Source organism: Cenococcum geophilum (assembly GCF_001692895.1).
Source record: "Cenococcum geophilum 1.58 unplaced genomic scaffold K441scaffold_29, whole genome shotgun sequence".
In the NCBI taxonomy this organism is placed as follows: Eukaryota; Fungi; Ascomycota; class Dothideomycetes; order Gloniales; family Gloniaceae; genus Cenococcum; species Cenococcum geophilum.
The window spans coordinates 523,156-545,568 of NW_027137587.1; positions in this window are offsets into that span (position 1 = coordinate 523,156).

Sequence of the window (22,413 nt, forward strand, 5' to 3'; positions counted from 1 at the left end):
AGTAATAAGGTATCAGCGTTGTCGATATTAGATCCTTACTCCTCTTTACTATTTTTATAGTCCCTCTTGTATATAAATTAGATTATCCTCTTAACGGTGCCAGAATTGAACTCGTTGATATTTATAATATTAGTCGCCGCCTTCTACCCGTTAGTTAGTTAGTTAGGGTTAATTCTACTAGATATTTAGTTAGCTTTTACCTAAAAGTCTTTATTACAGGCAGCTGTAAGTATAGGAGATTAGGTGTATATAATCGCTTTATAGACTTTAAACTCTAGCCCCTAGTATATAAGTTTTAAGTCGCTATATCTCTTGCTGTCTATAAGCCGCGCTAAGCCGAACGGAACACTCTTAGATGGCATGTTTCTTTAGTTTTGACTACGTCTTAAGCAATATTTAAGGGAGTAATTTAGTGTTAAACAGGACAATTAAGAATAAGAACTCTACTTTATTAAATATGGCTCTAGAGCCTCTATATATATATTAAGAAGTCGTCATTAGCTTCATCTAATCTGCGACAGATTTGGCTGGTTAGTTAGAGCTTTAAACGTCAGTTGCTTAACTAAGGACTAGTATAACTTCTAAAGTTCTAGAAAGGGTAAGTGGTGGGGTATGCGGCTATAGCGCCTAGAAGTAGTTAGTAGTTATATAATAGAGGCTTAGTTAGAGGACGTGTTCCTGTAGCTTAGGTTAAGGCTCTATACTCCTCTAAGCCATATTAAGCAAAGTTAAATAGTATTATATTCCTGTGTACCGGCCCGCCAATTACACTATTCCACTTTTTCCTTAACTATATGCTAATATAACCCGCACGATCACCTAGCTTGTAAGATCAGCTATACTTACACAGTTTATAAAATTAAGTATTAGGTTTTAAAAGACCACTTCTATATAGCCTTTCTATCTTTGTTACGAAAGAAGTATATTTACACTAAGTATTTTAGTAAGGCTGGGAGAAGAGAGCGTAGAGAGGGGGGTTTAATTTTAGTGGGGGTTGTAAGTATAGGTGAACGTAAAGGCATAAGGCGGGAAGGGCTTTAGGCTTAGTTATAGAATAATAGCAAATCGCTAAACCATTATATAAGCCGTATAAGATTTTATATTCTCTAAACAAAATTAAGCAATTTAAGCAGCGTGGTTCCTCTATATAAACTTAAATCATTTCCTCTATAGAAGTACTATAGCTACTGTAAGCATTGGTAGAGCCTAGGATACTAATTAAACCATAAGGGAGGGCCTAGCAGCCCAGTTAGCTTTATTAAGTTCCTTAACCTCTTTATTTAATTACTCTAAAGCTTCCTTTCCACCTTCTATAAACTGTATATCGCCGGAAAGGCAATTAGATATTATCGCTTCTCCATTATAATTAAGTGCCATTATAGCTAATGTGCCACCACGGTAGCCCGGTACGGCTAAAGATATTTTAATAATTATATCGCGTATAGGAATCGTAGCCTAGCGAACATTAGGTGGAATATATAGAATGCCGATAATCTTATAAAGCTTTGAGATTTTAGGGACCTGCTCGCTTATAATATAGGCAATTACTTACCTTTACTTTATATAATTTGCCTTTATTCTATCTAACTGGCTATATAGTAAATAGAGCACGCTATGCGCAGGGGTCTAAGGGGGTCTCCCCTTTAAAGCTCCGCTCGAAGCCCCGCTTAAAGCTTTACTTAAAGCCCTATACGGAGCTCTAAAGCTCTACTAACACGCAGCACTAATATACTAGGAAGGTTCTGCAATCGGCCGTATAACCGCCTATACGGTCAATCGCTATATAACTGTCTCTATAAATGGCTCTATAAACAGCTCTATAAACGGCTCTATAAACGTCTATATAATCGCCCGTATAAACGTTTATACAATTAATTAACTAAACGCCTATACAATCAATCAGACGCCCGTATAGTATCTCTTATTATAGTTACCAACTTGCTATATAATAGAGGACTTAAAGCGTCTCCGAAACCCTAGATATAGATTAGTTGTATCTATATATAGTCCTATCGCAGTAGTATACTAGTATCCTACCTAGGTTTTACCCACGGGTATACCGTATAAGAAACTCGTATTATACTATACTAAGAACCCGCGTTACCTCCGTCATCATGCTAGAATATATAAACCGCTTAAAGATGTTATAATAGAGATAGCTTGGAGGGGTAAACCATATAAGTAAAGAGACTAACTAGGAGAGGCGCTAGATAATTATTCAGAAGATTTATTAAGGAGAGGGACACGCAAAAGAAAGGTAGATTGTACCGTAGATGGAGCCTCTAAGAAGCTAAAGAAATGAGAAATTTCTTATAAGAAAAGATTTTCGTAATTACGTTCTTGTTTTCTGGCGTTAAGAATTAAGGCGCCAATTAGGATTTCCTTGGCTTGGTATTGTTTTTCTATCTAGTTGCTTTTATGTTAAGAGTATCTTATTGTCGTTTATATGTACGTTAAATTAAAGTTAAGCTTATAAGTCCTTTACCTTCGTATGCTTAGTAGCAATAAGTCAGCCACCCTATAACCCGCTTAGTCCTCCACAAAGAATTAAAGTTAAGGTATTAAAGTTTTTAGCGTTTTTATAGGTAACTAGGGTGCGGGTTAACTCTAAATTTTATATTAATAAGGTAGGTACGCGCAGAGCTACGTCTAATATTGGTGCCAATTTGGACCGTTATTTTTGAGGCGTTAAATACCTAAATGGTCTTTACCTATAGCAATACATAAATAAATAAATTTGATAAAAAAATGGCTTTAGCACGTAGGTATGGTAACCTTTAATACGGCCTATAGTAAGGCGTTAAATAATGCAGAATAGTAAGATATGACTTGATGTAACCCGTGGTAAGGTGTTAATCTTCTAAATTTTTTAAAAATAGCTAAACCGTGGCGCTTGGTAGCAACCCGGGCTTATAACCTAATAAACTAAATAATATTAGAAGGAATGAATATAAATCTAGAATCTAATTATAACGAATATAGGCCTTAATATAGGCCTATATTGGTACGGAAACCGAAGTGTTTACTATAGAGACCGACTAAAAATGGAATAAAGGATGTCTGCTTATATAAGCAGGAAACGCATATAGAGGACTCTTCTAGAACTATTATTAGAAACCTACTTATGTAACTAACTCTGTTTAGTAATATTAGATTCCACATTTTAAGATCCTCCTTATAAAGGTAGCTCTTATATTAGCTAAGTAAAACTTAAAGACAATATCTACCCGGCTAAGTCTTTGTCCTTACAACGCTGCAGCTTACACTTTACCTATTTTATAGCTTCCTCTCTGTTTTCTATCTTTTTAACTATATCCGATAGTACTTTGCCTAGCTTCTGCGACCTATTTAAAAAAAAAATCCTAAGTAGGGTAAACCGTCTCCTATATAGGGGGGAAGCGTTTAAAGTAGGGCGGAAACCAATTATGTCTAAGACCTATAAAACTATTAACTTATAAAAAGCCATATTATTTATAATATTTACCTTAACCCGCTTAAGTTGGTCGTTAAAGGAAACCTATTTAAAGAATTTTTAAGAAGATGGAGCATTTTTTATCTAAAGCCAATTATTCCCATCCTTTACCTTACGTTTTACCTATTTAATTATTTCCAGCCCGCCTTTTATATATATGAGATTACCCGAGAATACCGTGCGTTTAACTACTAAACTATTAGAATTAAATATCCCTAAAAAGACACGTTTGCTATAATATAGGTGTAGGCCATGTTGCTAGCACTGCCGTATATAGCAGAGGGTAAAAATATCTTTAACCTATAGAACTATTAGACTAATATAACTAAAGGGTATATAGTATCTTTTACCTTAACACCGTTATAATCTGTACTAGGTTTATTAAAGCCCTATAAAAAATCTTAAGGAGAAACGGGAGGATAATCTGGTCTAAGAATTAAATTGTCCTTTATAATTTCCGGCAGTTTCATTATAATCTTATTCTTAAGGTAAAAGTACTAAGTAAGAATAATGACGGGAGTAAAGGTCTAGTGGCCTCTTTATATAGGACTAGAGGATATATATTTATATACGCCCTATAGCACATTCTCTTCACCTATAAATATTAAGATAATTTCTATAAGTCGCCCACACCTCTTCCGTAAGGCGCGTTGATACTTAGGCGCGCATTAGTGCGATAACGGTTTTTAGAAACGGGCGGTATTACGTAGGCCCTACCCGACCGAAAATTAGCCTTACTAAAAATTAGCCCTGCTAAAGAAAAATTAGCCCCTTTAAAGGGTCTTTATATCTATTTACTAATGCGTCTATTACTTATATCTTTTTTAGACTTATTATATCCGCACTATAGATAGCTTCTGGCATAGATAGCAGATATTTAGATTACTTACGCGCCTTTCTATTAGCATAGAGCCAATCCTTATCCTCTTAAAAGGAGGACTTCCCCTTTTATAAAATACTTAATAGTGAAGCAACGTCACCTTATATTTTACTATATGTTGAGGTATTTCCAACGCTAGGTAGATCAGCAGTATGCTAATAAAAAATATTTAGAAAGTCGCCAGGCAGCACGCTGTTAAAATCCTCTACACTACTAAAGATGTAGTCTCCATTAAAAAATAATATCTAGTATATTATAATAATATAAATAAGGAAATCTAGGCGAACCCCGGGGATAGTATGGTAAAGGCTATAGTAATATTAGCACTTGGCCTGCTAAGTTTAGATAATAGTTTGCTAGGGTTTAAGATTTCTATAAAATATAAATACCCTAAACTTTAGAGCGGCAATATAATGGGCGCACTTAATAATACGCCTTAACACTTTATAGGGAAGGGGGGTGGATATGCTTATATATCTCTATAGGTCTATATAGCCGTAGCTTTATAGGAGCCGTCTAAGGCCGTAGCCTTATAGGAGCCGTTTAAGGCTATAGCCTCACAGGAGCTGTTTAAGGCCGTAGGTTCCTTAAAAGCAGAGTAGGAATAATATTAAAATATACGGGGAGTGCCATATTGCGAATTCTAGTTTAGGTTAAGGCTTGCTGTATATAGAAATATAGGGTATAAATTAAGCTAGTTATTTATTACTGTAGTAGCTAGCGGAGTAATTGGCTAGAGATTAGAATTTAAATCGAGAGGAATTAATAGAGAATCTAAATAGATTTTAGGAATTAATAGAGGTTTAAAAGGGGGAGGTACTTTGGAATTTAAGTAATAGTCTAGGTTTGTATTGGAAGGAATTAAGGTAGGTTTAAAAGAGAAGGACATCCTAGGGGTTAAGTAATAGCTTAGGTTAAGAGGAATTTCTAAAGGGTATAAGTAGATTTTAGGGATTAAGGTAGATCTAAAAGGTAATAGTATTTTAGGAGGGTCCAAATAAAGATTAGCTATGCTATGTTGGTCCCTTAAAGATATTAAAAATATTTAATCGGAACTCCCGTTAGGGACGGCTTGCGGACTACTTATTTTAGATAACTTACGCCTAGCACGTTTAGTATTAGACTACTTAGTAGTAGCTAATCTTTTTATACCCCTAGGGCTTTAGATAGCGCTGCTGGCTTCAAGCTAACTTATAGAGTTAGTATTAGCACGACAGAGATATATATCCTTTAGGTTCCTCGCTAAAGGAGATAATTCCGTCCATTTCTAGCACTGTGGTTATGTTTCTATCTAAGCAATCAATATATCGAATTCTTTGGGTGCTATATGCCTTTCAATACTATTATAGGTTAGTTATTAATTTAATAGAGGTAATTAAAAACTAATATTATACTAGAATCTAGGTTATAGAGACTAATAAGTACTCCAGGTTTAAGACGACTCCATTTTTAGCTAGCAATATTATTTAGTTTAAGGCGCTCTCCTCCTAATAGACAGGCTATCTCCTATACCAAAGCTCTAAATTGTTGGCCCTTTTTAGGCTTATAACCTTCTTTCTTTAATCGCTCTACCTTATTATCTAGCGTCTTAGACAGAATAGACTTTATTAACCTATAACTAACTGCATTTTTACCTACGTTAAGGACATCAGCCAGGTTATAAATTATTACCCAGTTATTAGCTCCTGCTAGTTTAATATATAGTTCCCAGAGAGCTTTAAATGATCCGCCCTTAGCTAGATTATAAAGCTTAAGGAACTATTCTAATTTATAATTATCTAAAGACTGAATTTTCGTATAAACTGTAACTAGTCGCTTTATAGCTGCTAGTGATAAATTCTAGCGTTTTTTAGGGCTTCCTCCGTAAAGTAAGTCTGGGCTTTTATTAGAAGGTAGGGTTCCTTATCTTTTAAGAATCCGGAATAATAAAATGAATTTAACTATAGCTTTTCTAGTCTTTGGATTTATAGGGGTCATCAAGGCCTCTAGGGCTTTCGCGGCTTTTGGGATTATTAGGGTGTTCTAGAGGCCTAAAACCGTTAGGGTTTTATTTAAGCTAAGCGCCTCTCTACAGTCGGTAGGTAAGGCCTCTAAAATTTTATCTACCACTCTTTTATAGGCTTTTACCGCTTTACCTTTATTAGTAAAACGCAGGAATTACGTAAATAGCTTAATCTTATTTAACAATAACTATTATCTATAAGTATCCCTTAGGAGAGGAGTAATAGAAGGTAAACCTACGGCGTAATAAGGACGGACGGTACGAGTGAGCTATAATAGTATACTAGAAAGGACTACTTCTCTATCCTATAGCAAATAATAATTAGCTTTAGAAAGGGAAAGGCCACGGAATAGAATTACCGTGGCGCTAAAATCTATTTCACTATACTGCTAAAGCAGAGAGGCATTTATAATTCTATAGGTTGGTTAAACTAAGAAAAAAAGGCAATAGGGTATAAGAGTAAGAGAAGTAGGAAATGTTATAGGGGATTATCGTTGCGATCGCAACGATAATACCCCTATAATTTTAGCTTAGCGTGCATTAGCCCCTCGCCTCATTACCCCTAAGACGCCACATTATGCCAAACTCTACCACTACAACTTGTGCTCCTCTGAAGATCTATAATAAAAAACTAAATAGCTAATTAAAGTGAGGATATGCAGCCGTCTCCCTAGTTAATTAGATATAGCCTACCTACTACTATAAAGTCTAGAAGCTTCCGTTAATTTCTTTTTAATAATATAATAATACGTCCCGCAAGAATTAAAGGCTAAAACGCCTTAATAAACCTAAGAATGCTTTAAATCTTAAGGGTATAGGATGGAGATAAGTGATATATAAAGCTAATTTCGCCCCATCACACTGGGGATGTATAATTGCCTTTACCGTCTACTTTACCAGTTACCTTATCGCGTTCTTCTATAGCTTTTATTTATCACTTCCTTAACTTTACTATTTTTACCGCTCCTTTTAAACTATTTTCTAGTCTACCCTATTTCTGCTAGCTATTTACGGCCACTTTATTCTTTAATATAGGTGCTACTTCTTTAACAATTGGCTCGCTTTTTTAAGCCGCAATTCACTGGACCCTACTAGTCTTAAACTAGTATATTTGGCAGCCTCTTATAACCATCACTAGCAGCTAGGATTGAGATTTAAGCTATAGTATATTAATTACCAACCTTGGCCTAAGAGTAAGTGCCTTATTATACGCCGGTATAGATCTGGAAAAGGCGTCTTTAATTACATTAGAAAGTTATCCTAGATTAACTACTAAGCTTAAAACTTCTTCGCGTTCTAGTACTTACTAACTTAAGGGTATATAAAGCCAGCAAACGGAACCTCTAAAGTTGTGTCCTAGTACTAGCCTATTAGAGGTTCAAATTACTATAGGCCTAAAAGACTAACAAACGGCAGGTGTGGGTTTGGGAAATCCTAACCGCCTAAAATACTAACAAGTCGCTCGAATACTTAATGATTTAATATTAAGTAAAATTCTCTATATCCACCTAGATAAGAGGACTGCGGATAAACTCTCTTACTTCTTAATTTATTCCTTTTCTAAGTCTTAATGGGAGTTTTTTAGTGCTCTTTATAGAAAAACTAGAGGGCAATAAGTATAGGATATTATCTATTCAACTACTTTCCTTAAATTAATATATAACCACTCCAACGCATATACGTTTTAAGTACGTTTAATATTTTTTATACGGTATCTATTCTAATTAAATTGCAGACTATAATTTAGAGGAATCTCTAAGGCTTAGAGGACTATATTAAAGAAAAAGGTATAGAGAATGTTTTAAAGTGGAGGCCGCGTCTATCCACTATAGACCCTTAATAGTAGTCATTTGTATCTAGCTTAGGAAACTATATCTTTTGCCTTAGCACCTTATCTTTACATCTAATAGCATTTGGTAGCGTTAGGCTTATATATATACGTTCCTAAAGGTTAAGTATTAGGTAATACTAAGCAGACACAAAATGCATAACGATAAATTAGCATAATACGTGCGGTAATAATTCTTAGCTATACCTGCCGTACGGAATCCTTTACTAGATGCTATCTAAAGGAAGGGTGGAATAGTAATACTAAAGAACTTAATTCTATTAGTCGGAGTAGGGGCTATAGCTATTATATCCGCGACGGTCCCAATAGTCTTGTCTAATTAATATTGTAACTTCTCCATATATCTTTTAAGGGTATTCCTCCTTCTGCTACTAATTTTACTTTTCTTTACTCTCTTCTGCGATGGCTACTTATTAAATCCGACTGCTTACGCATATAGACGTATTTTAAGCAACCTATATTATTATTTTAGCTTTTAAAACCTCCCTATCTTTTAAGATTCGGAGACTATATTTTAAAGAATTCCTAATAAATATATACGACTCCTACGTAGTTAATCTTATTAATGCGTTTCTTAGTTTTATCTTAAGGGTTTATAGTATAGAAAGCCTATACAATAAAAACAAAGCTAAGGTAGTTAAGTCGCCATAGGCCAGGCAAGATTTGACGGTGTTAATTAGCAAAACTGTAATTTCTAGCGTTCTTATTATAAGTGGCCTAGAACCTTAGCCACTGCTAAAGGGGGACATTTATATAGTACCACTATCTATTTAGTATAAGTTTGCAAGCTAATAAAACGAAGGTATTTTCAACAGCCTCCTAAAGGGTATCGAAAATCTGCGTTGAGATGAAAACTTAGATAATATTGAGTTTTATAAGGAACAAACTCACGCTAAGGGGCATTAGTATGGTTCTTAAGTTATAGGCCTAGGGGCGTGGCTAATTTTGCGCTAGGTACTCCTAAGATTGCCTAATAAAAATCTCTACTTTTATTATACACGAGTCTTATCAGAAGTCTGGTCTAGGCAGAATACTTATTAAAATAGTAGTAGAAAAGTAGGATAAAGAGGGAAAGAAGATATAGGTATTAACTATACTAGTAAGCCAGCCTATTTTAAGACACTTTAGGTTTAATATTAAGACCAAGTTAATAGAAGGTCCGGTAGAGTATCTATATAATTTTAGTGCTTGTAAACCATAGCGCCGCACTATAAGCGTACAGCTAGGAGACGAAGATTAATTCGGGGTATAAGGATATAGAAAACTTGTAAGTTACTAGCTAAAATAAAAGATTTATACTCTTCTCTTTTTCTATTTAGCATCACCCAAAATTATAAATAGTATTAAATACTTAATTTAGTAATAAAATGGAGAAGGTAACTGACCCCCATACGCCCTAAGTGCCTTCTTTAGTTATTTATCGCCTAAGGTTAGGGCGATAACTTATTAGGAAGCCGCTTGGTTAAGTTATTTAGCGGTAATAATATAGCGTTTATATAGCCTACCTTATTTCTAAGAAACAATATCGTTATAAGCTACCCTACTCCCACTTTCATCCTCATTCTTTTCTATTTTCTTAGATATTTGGGATTATAGCTCCCGTTAGCAGATTTACTTACTCTGCCCTCTTCCTCATCGCAACTACTTAGTTTTTATGGTATCTAAACCCTTTTATTATTGAAATAGCGTTATATAGTGCCCTTTTTTGCTTACTTATTATTTTCTTTTAGGTAATATACCTCTTTAAAATGTTAGTTAAAGATTTTAAGGTCTAGCGCGTCTGGCTTTATTGCGCTAGTATTATTCTTAGTTGGTATTTACGATTATAGCTTTAACAGGATCGCTCTAAACACGCATTTCTGGCTTAGCTATTAGGTTGCGGGTATATAGGCATAATTAGGATAGTAGCGTAAACTACTAAGACGGAAATTAAGGCCGTAAGGTTAATTTTAATATATAAAGCCTCCCCCGATTTTAGCTATTAGTTTACTAATATATAATATAGGTATATAGGCCTCGCATTGGCCATTTTTATAATTATACTTCATTAAGAGTTCTATTTTTGGTATTGGAAAATAGTATAAAGGTAATCTTTTACTCTATAAGCAAATTATTTTTCTAGCTTATACGGAGCGTTGGAGAGGTTTTATAATTTACGAAATAAATTATCCTTTTAATAACTGGGGAAAATGTAACTATTATCGTTGACTTAGCTATTATACCCAGGAGCCCTAGCTCCTCTCGCTTCTATAATATAGCGGATTGGCTATAGTAAGCAACTTCTGGCGCTTTAACTCCTCGCAGTAACCCTAGGGCTATTAGTAAGAGAAAGATCTAATGTATTAGCTAGGGGCTGCCTAAATTATAACTTTATATAGTTCTTCTGCATATTCCGTAACGTAGTAGAAGTATTAGGTAGGCTGCGTCTGGCGCGGCTGCTAGAACTGGCGGCGTTTAGCTAAATAGTTAGTATAATCCTAGGGAAGGCGGGAGGACCAGTTTTATAAAACTAAACTAGCAGGGGTAATTCTGGTGGCGTTAGCTAAGACACTTAAATAACTTAAAATTCTCTATTTGCGAAACCCCGCTTTGCTATAACATATTAGGACCTAGTAATTTCACTAATACCTATTTCTAAACACTACTACGCATAATGGATATTAGGGCTAATGCTACTGCAAAGCAGGTATAGGATGCAGTTTAGTATAACCTAGAGTAGTAGTAGCGTTTCCTAGCAAGTATATAGGCCTAGGCTGAGGCGCCTTTTTTAATAAGGATTAGCAGAAATTTATAAATAAGGAAGCTAGAAGTATTATTAGCTTAAGGCGCGGCTAAAATGATATAAATTTATCTAAAAGGCAAAAAATTTTAGAACGCGTAAATAAGAAACTAAGAGGTAATAGGTTAAATAAAGTAAACTAAAAGGCTATAAGCTGGCGTATACCGAAAGCTATTAGAAGTGCTACTAGTTAGTTTTAATATAAACATTATAACTAGTACGTTTTCACTAAGTTATATTTTAGTTCTAGAGAATAAGGAATCCTAAGGGGAATTAACCAATAAACCTATTTAGGGGCTCCTATAGGATCCTATATGAGATAATATATAAAAATAAGTAGCGGGTAGTGCGTGTAGGGGTGTAGCTATATAGATCATTAAAGATAGGCGCTTAAATTAAAGCCTAATATAAGCAGTGCCTATCTCGCCTTACGAAATTAGCAGTATATCTTACCCTAATTAACGCAGCTATACCTTATATAAATTTGTGCCCTATAATACTACTACCTATATAAGCAGTACCTAAAAATATAGGGCATTTACTCTTTTAGTCACTAAGTCTCTACCACGAAATTAAGAGTAGAATGTCCTATATAGGCTGACCGTCTTAGTGTAATTCTCTAAGCTCTAAGAACTATAGGAGTAAGCCTCACCATTTGCTTCTATTTGGCCCTATTGCATTTAAACGCTAAGCCGTTCCCTTAGGATATAATAAGGTATTTAGATATAAGTGCAACCAATAATAAACCTTATATATGGACTTCTACAGTATTTCTAAGTTATTAGCGTGTTTAGATTTAGCTATAGGTATATACGCCACGCACTTTAGCTTATGGGGGATTTAGGCAGCCCTGTATAGGAAGCCGCTTAGTACTAGCAGCTCTGCCGTGCTTTCCTTATACAAATACTTACTTAATATACCCCATTTCTATTTCCTATAAATACTTCCCTTCCATAACCGGTAACGAAAATCCATTAATAACTTTCTATGGTAACTCTAAACTATTAGGCAACTAGCTCTATAAGTAACTAAAGGCGAATTATACGCACTAGAGATTTATTATTAGACAAGGCTAATAAGAATACTACTAACTCTTACGTTAATAATATAACGAGCGATATCTAGCCCTATCTTTACCCTTTTACTCTGGTGGATATTAACAAGGAACTAATACCTACTAAGCTTAACTCTAGTGTTAACGATATAACGACAAGCGTTTAGTCCTATCTTTTTTACCCTTTAGTAAATGTTAATAAGAAACAAATACTTCCTAAGCTTAACTCTCCTAGCGGTATTAGAGTGATGGCGACTCCTTCTAGTATTAATACGCCAAGCTAGCCCTTTCCCTCTTTTGCGAATGCTAATAAGGACCTAACCTACCCTAGTAATATTAGTACCCTCTCTATATACTCTAGAGTAGAGGATAGGCTTACTTAAGACTACTTTAAGGGGGAACTAAGTGCATCCTTAACCCCTACGCAATTATTACCTCTTAAATCCCTGACGGTTAAAGATAATAAGACTAAGACATTACCTTACCTTACTCCAGTGGCACTAGTTAGGGATTATATCCTTTAGCCAACTATTTTTAGTTTAGCCGTAGGAGCACTAGTTAGAGATAATATTATTTAGCTAACTGCTTTTAGTTTAACCGGAGTATTTAAGCATTCGGAAGTTTATATAAGTAACTAGTTTATATTTTTATAGAAGAAAACTAACAGCTATAAGGATTTTGTTAATAGGTTTCTTATAACAGCAAAATCTTATTTTAATAATTGCTAAAGGTATAGGCTTAAAGCGGTATTAGGATATAAACATTATAGTATAAAGATCGTCCGCTAGTTATTAGACGACCCTAAACTCCTAAAGTACATTAATATAATCCGTAGCCCTGCTAGTAAGTAAATACTAATGGGAATTTCTAAGGATAAAGATAGGCCAGTATTTACGCTTAATAGAGTAGTGGATAGACATTATAATAATTCTCTAAAGCGCTAGCATTCTTCTATATATATAGTGCAGACTAGAATAAATAAGGGTAAAGAGGAGATAAGGATAGTCCAGTATCTATTGCTAAAGGTGGTTATTACGCATGTGTTAGATAAGGCCGAAAGAAATAGGTAGTCACTAAGATGCAGTTTCGCGTTTATCGGTTATATAAAGGGTAAGCAGTGTAAAGAAGTCCTTAAAACTATTAAGGATTATATACTAATAGATAGGAAATTTATACTAATCTAGCTATGCAATGCATATTCGTTTCCCTATAGTAGACTTTCTTTAATAACTAGGTGCTTAAAAGTTAGAATGGAATTTAAGGCCCTGCTAATACTATTCTTACTAAAATATCGTAAACTCGTGCCGGAGTAAGCCCGCGTATTCCCCACTACTATTAAAACAATATACCCCCTATAGCCCCACTAATATAGCTCTATATTTTACTAATAGAGACCTATTTTATAGCTCTAGCATAGAGCTATAAAATAAGCCCTTATTTATATAAACTGGACTAATATTAGTGGAATTATATAGGGTGCTTTATTGACCTAAGGTATAAGTGGTTTATATTTTTAGGTCCTAGCCTTATAGGAGCCCCAGTCTTAAACTATATAGACACCTTATAAAAATCAAATCCTTATAGAGCTAGGTTACTAAGTATTGCTTTTAGTTTTATTATAGGATAATGTTATAAAAACCCTGTAGGGGAGAACACCGGGTATATATCAGCGCTATTATAGTAATCTTCTTCGCGCTAAAGAGCCGGCATAGATAGTTAAGGAAGAGGATCTCCTTATAGAATTACGTAATAAGAGATTTATATTATAGGAAGACATTAGGAAATATTTTCTAAATAGGTACTATCGATTAATTAAGGAATTCTATAAAAAGAGCGAGCTAGGTAGTTGGGCGTAGCGTCCTCTAAATACGCAGCTAGGATCTTAACGGATTTAGCGGCTGCGGCTTCGGTTTTATAAGCTAGGAGGTTATAGAAGCTAGGGGCTTATAGGAGCTGGGGATCCTATAAGCTAGGTAATTATGCGAGTAGAGTAATCTAACCTAGCGCCCTTTAATTAATACCTAGCGTATAAATAGGGTATTAATAGGTTTAATAACTTCGCGGCTTTAATCCTATAAGCTAGGCGATTATATAAGCTAGATGCTTGTAGGAGCTAGCTAATTTTATAAGCTAGGTAATTATGTAAGTATAGTACTTATAGGAGCTGGGCAATCCTATAAGCTAGGTAATTATACAAGCTAGGCAATTGTGTAAACTGGGTAATTGTGTAAGCTAAATGCTCGTAGGAGCTAGCTAATCCTATAAGCTAGGTAATCGTGCAAGCTAGGTAACTGTGCGAGTATAGTACTTATAGGAGCTAGGCAATCCTATAAGCTAGGTAATCGTGTAAGCTAGGCGATTATATAAGCTAGGTAATTGTGCAAGCTAGGTAATTGTATAAACTAGGTAATTGTGCGAGCTAGGCGATTATATAAGTAGAGTAATCGTATAAGCAGAGTAATTATATAAGTAGGGTAATCTAACCTAGCGCCCTCTATTAACGCCTAGTATATAAATAAGAAGCAAATATTAGGAAAATACTAGAACTATAAAAAAAAGAAATATATAAGTCCTAGATCTAGAAATATTAAAGAAGTTCCTAGATAAAGACCCCTTATATATACTTAGAGAAGTTCCTATATAAATAGCCCTATAAGCGTAGCTATAAGTNNNAGCNNNNTTNCGTAACCTAACTANNCCTNCCNACTANACCNGAATANATAAATAACCGCTATATACTATAAGCAGAGAAATAATTTAAATAAAAAGAAAACACTATAAAAAAACATGTTTATATCCTTAAGATATAAATCTATAAGTACCGTAGTCTTAAATATAACTAATAGTTGCTAACGTGGCATGCATCCCTAGTCCATAAGAAATTTAAAAAATTCTGGGTCGTTAGTATAGATTTACCTTCCATTATTACTTTTAAAATAGTGAATAAATTTATCTAAGTGAAAGCATAAATCATCGCGAATACTTTATAGCTCGCTATAAGTCAAGCGGGCAGAGACTCTGATAGGAATAGTAAAATATTATTTTGTTTCGCGATAGGCTAAACGAAAAGAGGCCAAAGTTTTAACCCTTTTACCAGCTTTTATTAGAAATCTTCTTTATATTTATATCCTATACTTATAGATTTAAGACTATAAAGCTAAGGCCACTATATCTAACTGTCGCCTATATGGCCTTATCGCTTAATATCTTTTCATTACTGTCTACCCCTATTTCTTAATCTTTAGTGCTAAAACCATTTTCTCCGTCATATAATGTCTCTATATCCTATTCTTAATCCTTATTATTAAAGTCACTTTCTAAACCAGCTAATGCCTCTACATTGCCGTCGTCTCTAAAGTCGGTTTCTCTATCTATAAACGTCTACTTACTAGCTAATAATTTAGGGACGCTGCGCTTATAGGTACTTAGGGTTACGGATATCACTTAAGGAGAAATTGTGGTTAATATTATTAGGATATAGAATAAGCCTATAAACCTCTAAGTACCGGCTGTTTAGTGCTTTAAGTAAAAGATCTCCCCTAACGCAAGGCAGATTAATAGGAGTTAATTGCCACCTGTATAAGGTGGAGCGCTTATAAAGGGCTTAGCCAGAATGCTAATTAAACCACCCTAAAGGCACTAATAGCTCCTTTACTATAGATGGGGGGTTAATATATAAGATTAACTGGCTAGGATAAGTCTACTGCTTAGGTAGTATTTTACCCCGGGAAGAATAGGCGTCGGAAGTAGATTATATAATACTATTCCTACTAAGAGAGGCGTTATTAGGGGTTATTGTTAACTTCTAGTTCTAGTTTATAACTTTATATAAACGCCTCTAAACCCTACTAAGGCATGCGGCGTCTATTAGGAATCGTTAACTGTTTAAATTTAGTAACAGCTTAGCTAATAGCTACCCCCAACAATGCCTCACTTAATGCTTTACTTGTGGATTACTTTAGGCGCCTATAATCTTGGGCGCAGACGATATATAAGCTAAGAGTAATTACAGTTACTAAATATTATACTATAGATACTATATAAAGTGGAAAAGAGCGGCTGGTATACTTCGCCTTTCCTTTCTGCCTTTTATCCTAACTCCGCCCTAAAAAAGAAATAGAATATAAACGTCGTACTCCTAGCTCTTATATGCCATTAATTTAACTTACCTTTAAATCTAACCTTTTAACTATATATCCCTTACTATCTTTATAAAAATACCAGACATTATATATATTACCTTAACTAAGCTTAGATATATTGCTAATATAACCTATAGGTCCTTAATCGGTACTTATAGAAATATCATAATATACTATCACCCTAAAGATAATATACCTATTCGTTAACTTGCTGGAAACCTTAAATTATCCTAGAATCGCATTAATAATAAAGATATAGTATCTGCTAGTAGGGAAAAGAAATAATTATAGCTTTCCGACCCTATACAGAAACAAATACCTTATACGCCTACTTAAACACCTAATAAGGTCAACTCTTATAAAATTGATAATAATACGGAGGGTAATATATAAGAAGATACGGAAATGTATATTAATTACCTTAAGAGCCTAAAAGGCCGCAGCGAAACTAAAACAGTCTTACCTAAGCTAATAGAGAGCTATAGCGAGGCTAAAATAGACTTACCTTAACTAAAAGAGGTTTATATTAAAGGTTTACCAATACCTCTAGGTATATTTATAAAACACCTATATTTATTTAGCAATACTAATAAGTAAGTAGGGAATAGCTTAGCTAATCTTATAACGTTTCTTGGAGTTATATCTCCCCTATCTAAAATATTAATAATTTCCGATGCCATAATTTCGCGTAGATAACTAAAGTATTTCGTCTCGTAGTTGCCTTCTTGTTTTATAATAAAGGACTTAAAACGTCTCTAAAGCCCTAGTTATAAATCATTTGTATCTATATTCGGCCCTATTATAGTAATATACTGGTATCCTACCTAGGTTTTAGCCGTGGACATACTACCAAACAGACTTATATTATACTATACTAAGAATCCCTATCTCTTTTACCGTCATGCTAAGATATATAAACTACTTAAAGATATTATAATAGAGATAGCTAAGAGGGGCAAACTATACAAGTAAGGAGATCAACTAGAAAAGGCATTAGAGGATTTATTAGAAGAGATATTAAGGAAAAGGGTACGCAAGAGAAAGGTAGATCCTACTATAGATAGAGATCCTAAGAGGTTTAAGGTATAAGAAATTTCTTATAAGGAAGATTTTTGCAATTATATTCTTGTCTTTCGGCATTAAGAATTAAGGCGTTAATTAGGATTTCCTTAGCTTGGTGTTTTATTTCTATCTAATTGCTTCTATATTAAGAATATCTCGTTATTATTTGCGTGTATAGACAAGTTTTTATATATTAGATTAAAGTTAAGAGACTTACTTATAGTAAGCTTATAAGTTCTCCACCTTTATATACTTGGCAGCGATAAGTTAGCTAGCCTATAACTCGTTTAGTCCTCTATAAAGAAAAAACTTATTATTTAAATAATGTTATAAACACCGGCAGCGCATTATTGCAATTTGCTATATTAGCTAAGCTTCCTCCTATTACCGCAAAAGAGCCTAACTCTTTTGGTACTTAAAAACCCAGCGATACCTCTATAAATCTCTCCACCGGCTACGGTCCTTATTGCCTCTTCTCCACAACCTCTTTTTTACCGTATTTGCCGCCTGCTTAGCCTTATATAACTACACTACTAAGGCTAATTATAGGACAATACTTAGAAGCGTATTTGTATATTGCTAGACGAATACTAAGCGCTATAGGATATATTAGAGAAGGACACACGCCTTGGAGCCTGGGTTGTGGATAAGCTTCGATATAATTATAATTCAGTTGTGCCTAAGAATTTCCGCTCTTTAGCCTTAGCGTTATGAGAACGTGAGGAGCGGTATTTATACTCCTACTGCCCTCTAAGATTTAGCATATTTTATCTATATATCCTCTTATAAAGAAAATGGCTTTAGAGCCCTTCTAAGACACTAATGTTACTAGTATCCTTTGGGAACCTAGCGACTAAAATATAGTGCCGCCTTTGTTTAAAGTAGTGAAGTAATATAAACCGCGAGGTAAATGGACATTGTATTGGCTTGCTTTGTCTACTAGTTTTATATACCGTTAATATAATAAGTAGAAGACGGCGAAGCTTATAGCTATATACTATAATCGATAGGACGACCTTTACTGCAATGCTTGTTACGGTCAGTTTCTCTTAAAAAAGTAATAAGGTCTATAATGCCCCAAAGTTAATAAAATATATTAAAACCTAACCAACTTAGGAGGGAATTACTATTGATTTAGTCTAATTCTAAGGGGTATATCGCAGGGGATTTTTGTATTTAGTGCAAATAAATAGAGATAAACGCTTGTCACCTATATAAAATAAACACTGGCGAGGGTTATATTCTAAAGGAAATAAGTAAGGCGTTGCTAAGGAGACAGTAATAATAATGCGTTTCCCTTACAATATATACCAGCAGAGGGGGAGTCCGCGTATACTAGATCCAGTTTTAGAAACTGGAACCTGTTTTCGGGAAATAGGTCGATTAACTGCTATAAAAAGAGGTTAACTATATTCGTATTTAGTATGTTAGATTTAGCTTGTTTTAGGACTAGTAATCGTTCGTTAGCGTTCTTAGGCGCCTCTTCAGCCTCGCTATATAAGAGCTCCGCTGTATTAGAGCCTTACGCGTCGCGGAATAAACTAAAACTGATAAGTATAACTAGTTATAGACCAGAAAACGCTACCTACCTATTGTGGCTTAGTATTTAACTAAGCCCTGTGAAGCCTTAGTTTAAGCATTGGGTTAGCTTGACTTTTTCGCGCCTAATCTTTAATCCTCGCGTTTACTCGCACCTTGCTTTCTTTCTTATACTTTTCTCCCTAGTTATTTCCTTATTACAAGACGCCACTAACGTATTCTTAACCTCCCTGCACTTATCTGCTATTATACCGTCCTTATATACTAGCACCTTTAATCTACCCTTCTCGCCTACCTACCCGCCTGCCACGTTGGCCCTCCTAACGTAGCTTTTAGCATATTTGCCCGTAATGGCGAATCTCTCTAGATTAGGGATAATTAAAATAAAACCTATTGGAGAAGGACTAAATGACTTTCGCGATTTATTTAACTTAGCTTATTAAAATCTAAATATCTCTAGCTCTTTAAACTTGTTGCACCAGATAGGTAATAAAGGTAATTACTAATATACCTATTATAAGTTTCTATCTAACGCTTATAGAACTAAAGAATATTTTACTTAATCTAATACTAGCTCTATAGGGCCTTTACGCTTCTTATTTATTGCTATCCAACGGCGGTAATAAAAGCCTTTTTATTAATCTATTGAGACTTAATTTAGCGGTTGGTTCCGACAACTTTAATATTAAGCGGTTCCTACCTCTTCTAAATATAATCCTCCGCATTAAATCTAACAAGGTTATTTAGGAAAAGGTATACGCTACTATTATAAAGTCTACCCCCCCGCCCTAACCGCTGCTACTCTACGTTTAAACCCCATATCTGCGCAATATAAGTAGCTTTACTAACTCGTCCAAACGCAGGGAATATATAGATTATATTCTGAAGGAGGAGCTAGGCCCTCTTTACGTGGGGATTCCTGGCTTATATAAAGCATTCTTTAGGGGAGTAAAAGGTCTTAAAGAGGCAAGCGCTACCGTTTTCAAGAAATGTAAGGAAGGGGACAATCTACTATACGCCGAGGGCGGCTAGCGTGACTGGCCTAAAAGCGCAAAGTAAGATAATATCCTAATATGGTTTAATAACCTAATTAAATCATTTTTAGGCTTTATAGAGGAGCACGGGTCCGCCCCAAAGATATAATAAACGCTTATTACATACACTAAGCAGCCTTTACGAGGGTCTATAGCAAAGCAAAAGCTAGATATTAGTTTTATAGATAATCTAATAGCTAGCGAAAGCTCTTAATGCTATTAGTTGTATATACTTATGCTAGAAGAGCTAAAGAGTAATCTAAACACCGATATAGCCTTATAGGCATAGTTTAATTTAGGAAAATATATAAGAGAAGTCTTCGCCGCTTAGAACACTCGTCGCTTTATCCTAGGCTTTACTCTCTATAGATCTATTATACGGCTATAGGAGTATAACTGGGTAGGAGGCATCGTATTATCACTATTTAATATTAATAAAGACGGACTATAATTTACCTTAGCAATGTTAGGGTTTCTCTTAATAAATAAAGAGTAGCTTAAGTTTAACCCTACTATTTTAATATTAGACGGCAAATAATATATTAAGGTCGTGCGCAACAATTAGACTAAGCGTCTTATCCTTAACGAACTTATAAAGCGGGCACCCTATATTGCTGGTTAGGCGACAACTTGCTAAAAAGCGCACCATAAGGGTAATACCTTTAAGATACCTCTCGTTATTAAAGACTTGTAGCAGTACCTAGAGCGTAAAGAAGAAGGCGAACTGCTACATAAAGTGATAGAGAAAGAAGTGGTTAATATGGCTAGGTACTATCACCATAAGACTGTTTGCGTTAGTGGATAAGATAATAATATTTACAATATTCGCAAGGGGCTAGATATTATAAGTGCCATAAACTATAAGCCAAAAAGCTTAATAATGCCTTTAATACCGGGTAGAGTGCAAATCAGTATAAGGAAAGGCCGAAGTTTTAATAAAAAGAGATCTTCTAGCTATACTAAGCTACTACTTAGTAAGCGTACGTGTTCGGGCTCTCCGAAGCACCCTATTAAGTAGAATTGAGTACACCGGCGCGTTATTACTTATAATTATAGTAAGCCTCTTTATAAGGCAAGGTCCCGGGTTTTATTACTTACTATATTAAAGGGTGGCATTATAGGGTATAAGTCTTTATATATAAAAGCCGGCATCCTCTAATATAACGTTTTAATAGGCAACGTCTTAATAAATAAGGAAGAGGATAATCCTTCCTAGCTGTCATTCTTAATTGATCTTAATCTCGCGATTAAAGAGTAGTGGAAAGGAGCTTTAGGAGTATAAGGTAAGACCAGTATAAGAGCGTTTATAGCTATAGGAGTGCTCCTAGGCGAGAAATACTTAGCCTAGCATGATTTTAAATTATTCTTTTAGGTACTATTCTAGATTTACGTATACTATAATAAGCTAAGTAAAGGTGTTAGTCTAACTAAGTTTAAGTGCTGGAACTATAAAAATACTGCAAAGTTGGCCGACCTAAAAAAGGGAAGAGTGACTGATAAAGGGGATTTTCTTAAGACTATAGAAGATAACTTTTCGCCGTACTATTAGCCACTAATCCCTTAGGTTAATAGATTGCGAAAAGTGGTATTTCTAGGCGGTGGGAGGTAAAAGGGAATAGATAAAAACTTTTCTTCTTAGATAAAGGAGGTGCTTTAGGAAGCAAGGAAGGATCTAAAGGTATTAGCGGAGTAGATAGCTTTATAGCGAGTCTTATATTCTAATATCTAATTGAATTAAGTTGTGCCGCGTAGTTTCTCTGGCAACTTGCCCCGTTAATTAACCTATTGTCGCACGACCCTTAATTCTATTCCTACTTAAACTTCTATTAATATCCCCTTAAGCGCACTAAAGGCTCTTTATTAGCTAGCTAGCAAGGGGAAATAGGGTAGAACTGGCATATTATAATGCTCTATAACTGTACTATCTTCCATTCCTTTAACAAACTTAAAGAGTACCTATTTAATAGGTCCGTAGGCATTATCGTAATATAACTAGCAGTCCCGGTCACCGATTAGATTAAGAATTCTAGCAGTTAAGCTTTTCTTAATACTAGGTAGGCCCCATTAATAGTTAAATCTATTTATTCTAATATATTTACCTTAGGTTAACCTACGCGCCATTTATATCTCTTCCTATTAAAATCCACTATAGGATATTCTCCTTTCTTAACGACTATACGGATATTTTCTGCCTCTTGTTAGTAGATCTTTATTTCTAGCGTATTGGTCGGTAAGAACTTAAACAAAAAATCCTATTTAGCCTTTATCCACTAGTAGATAAAGCCTTAATCTACGTTGGCTCTTATACCTCCGCTAAGCCCCTAGATAACCCTATAGGTCTCCTTACTACCGACGAAATGGAAGAACTCTAGGCCGGTTTAGACTTGGATAATAATTATAAGGATGGCGGTATATAGGTATTATACGCGTCTAATGGACCTATAAATCTCTACAAACTTATATAAGTACGCTATAACAACATCGCTAAAGCACTAGGGCCTACGTTATTCTGGCCAAATATTCGCTTCTATTTTAGGATATCCGGTTAAGAGGATATAACACGTCTATCTAAGATAGCAGAAAAAAATTTAAAAGCTTTC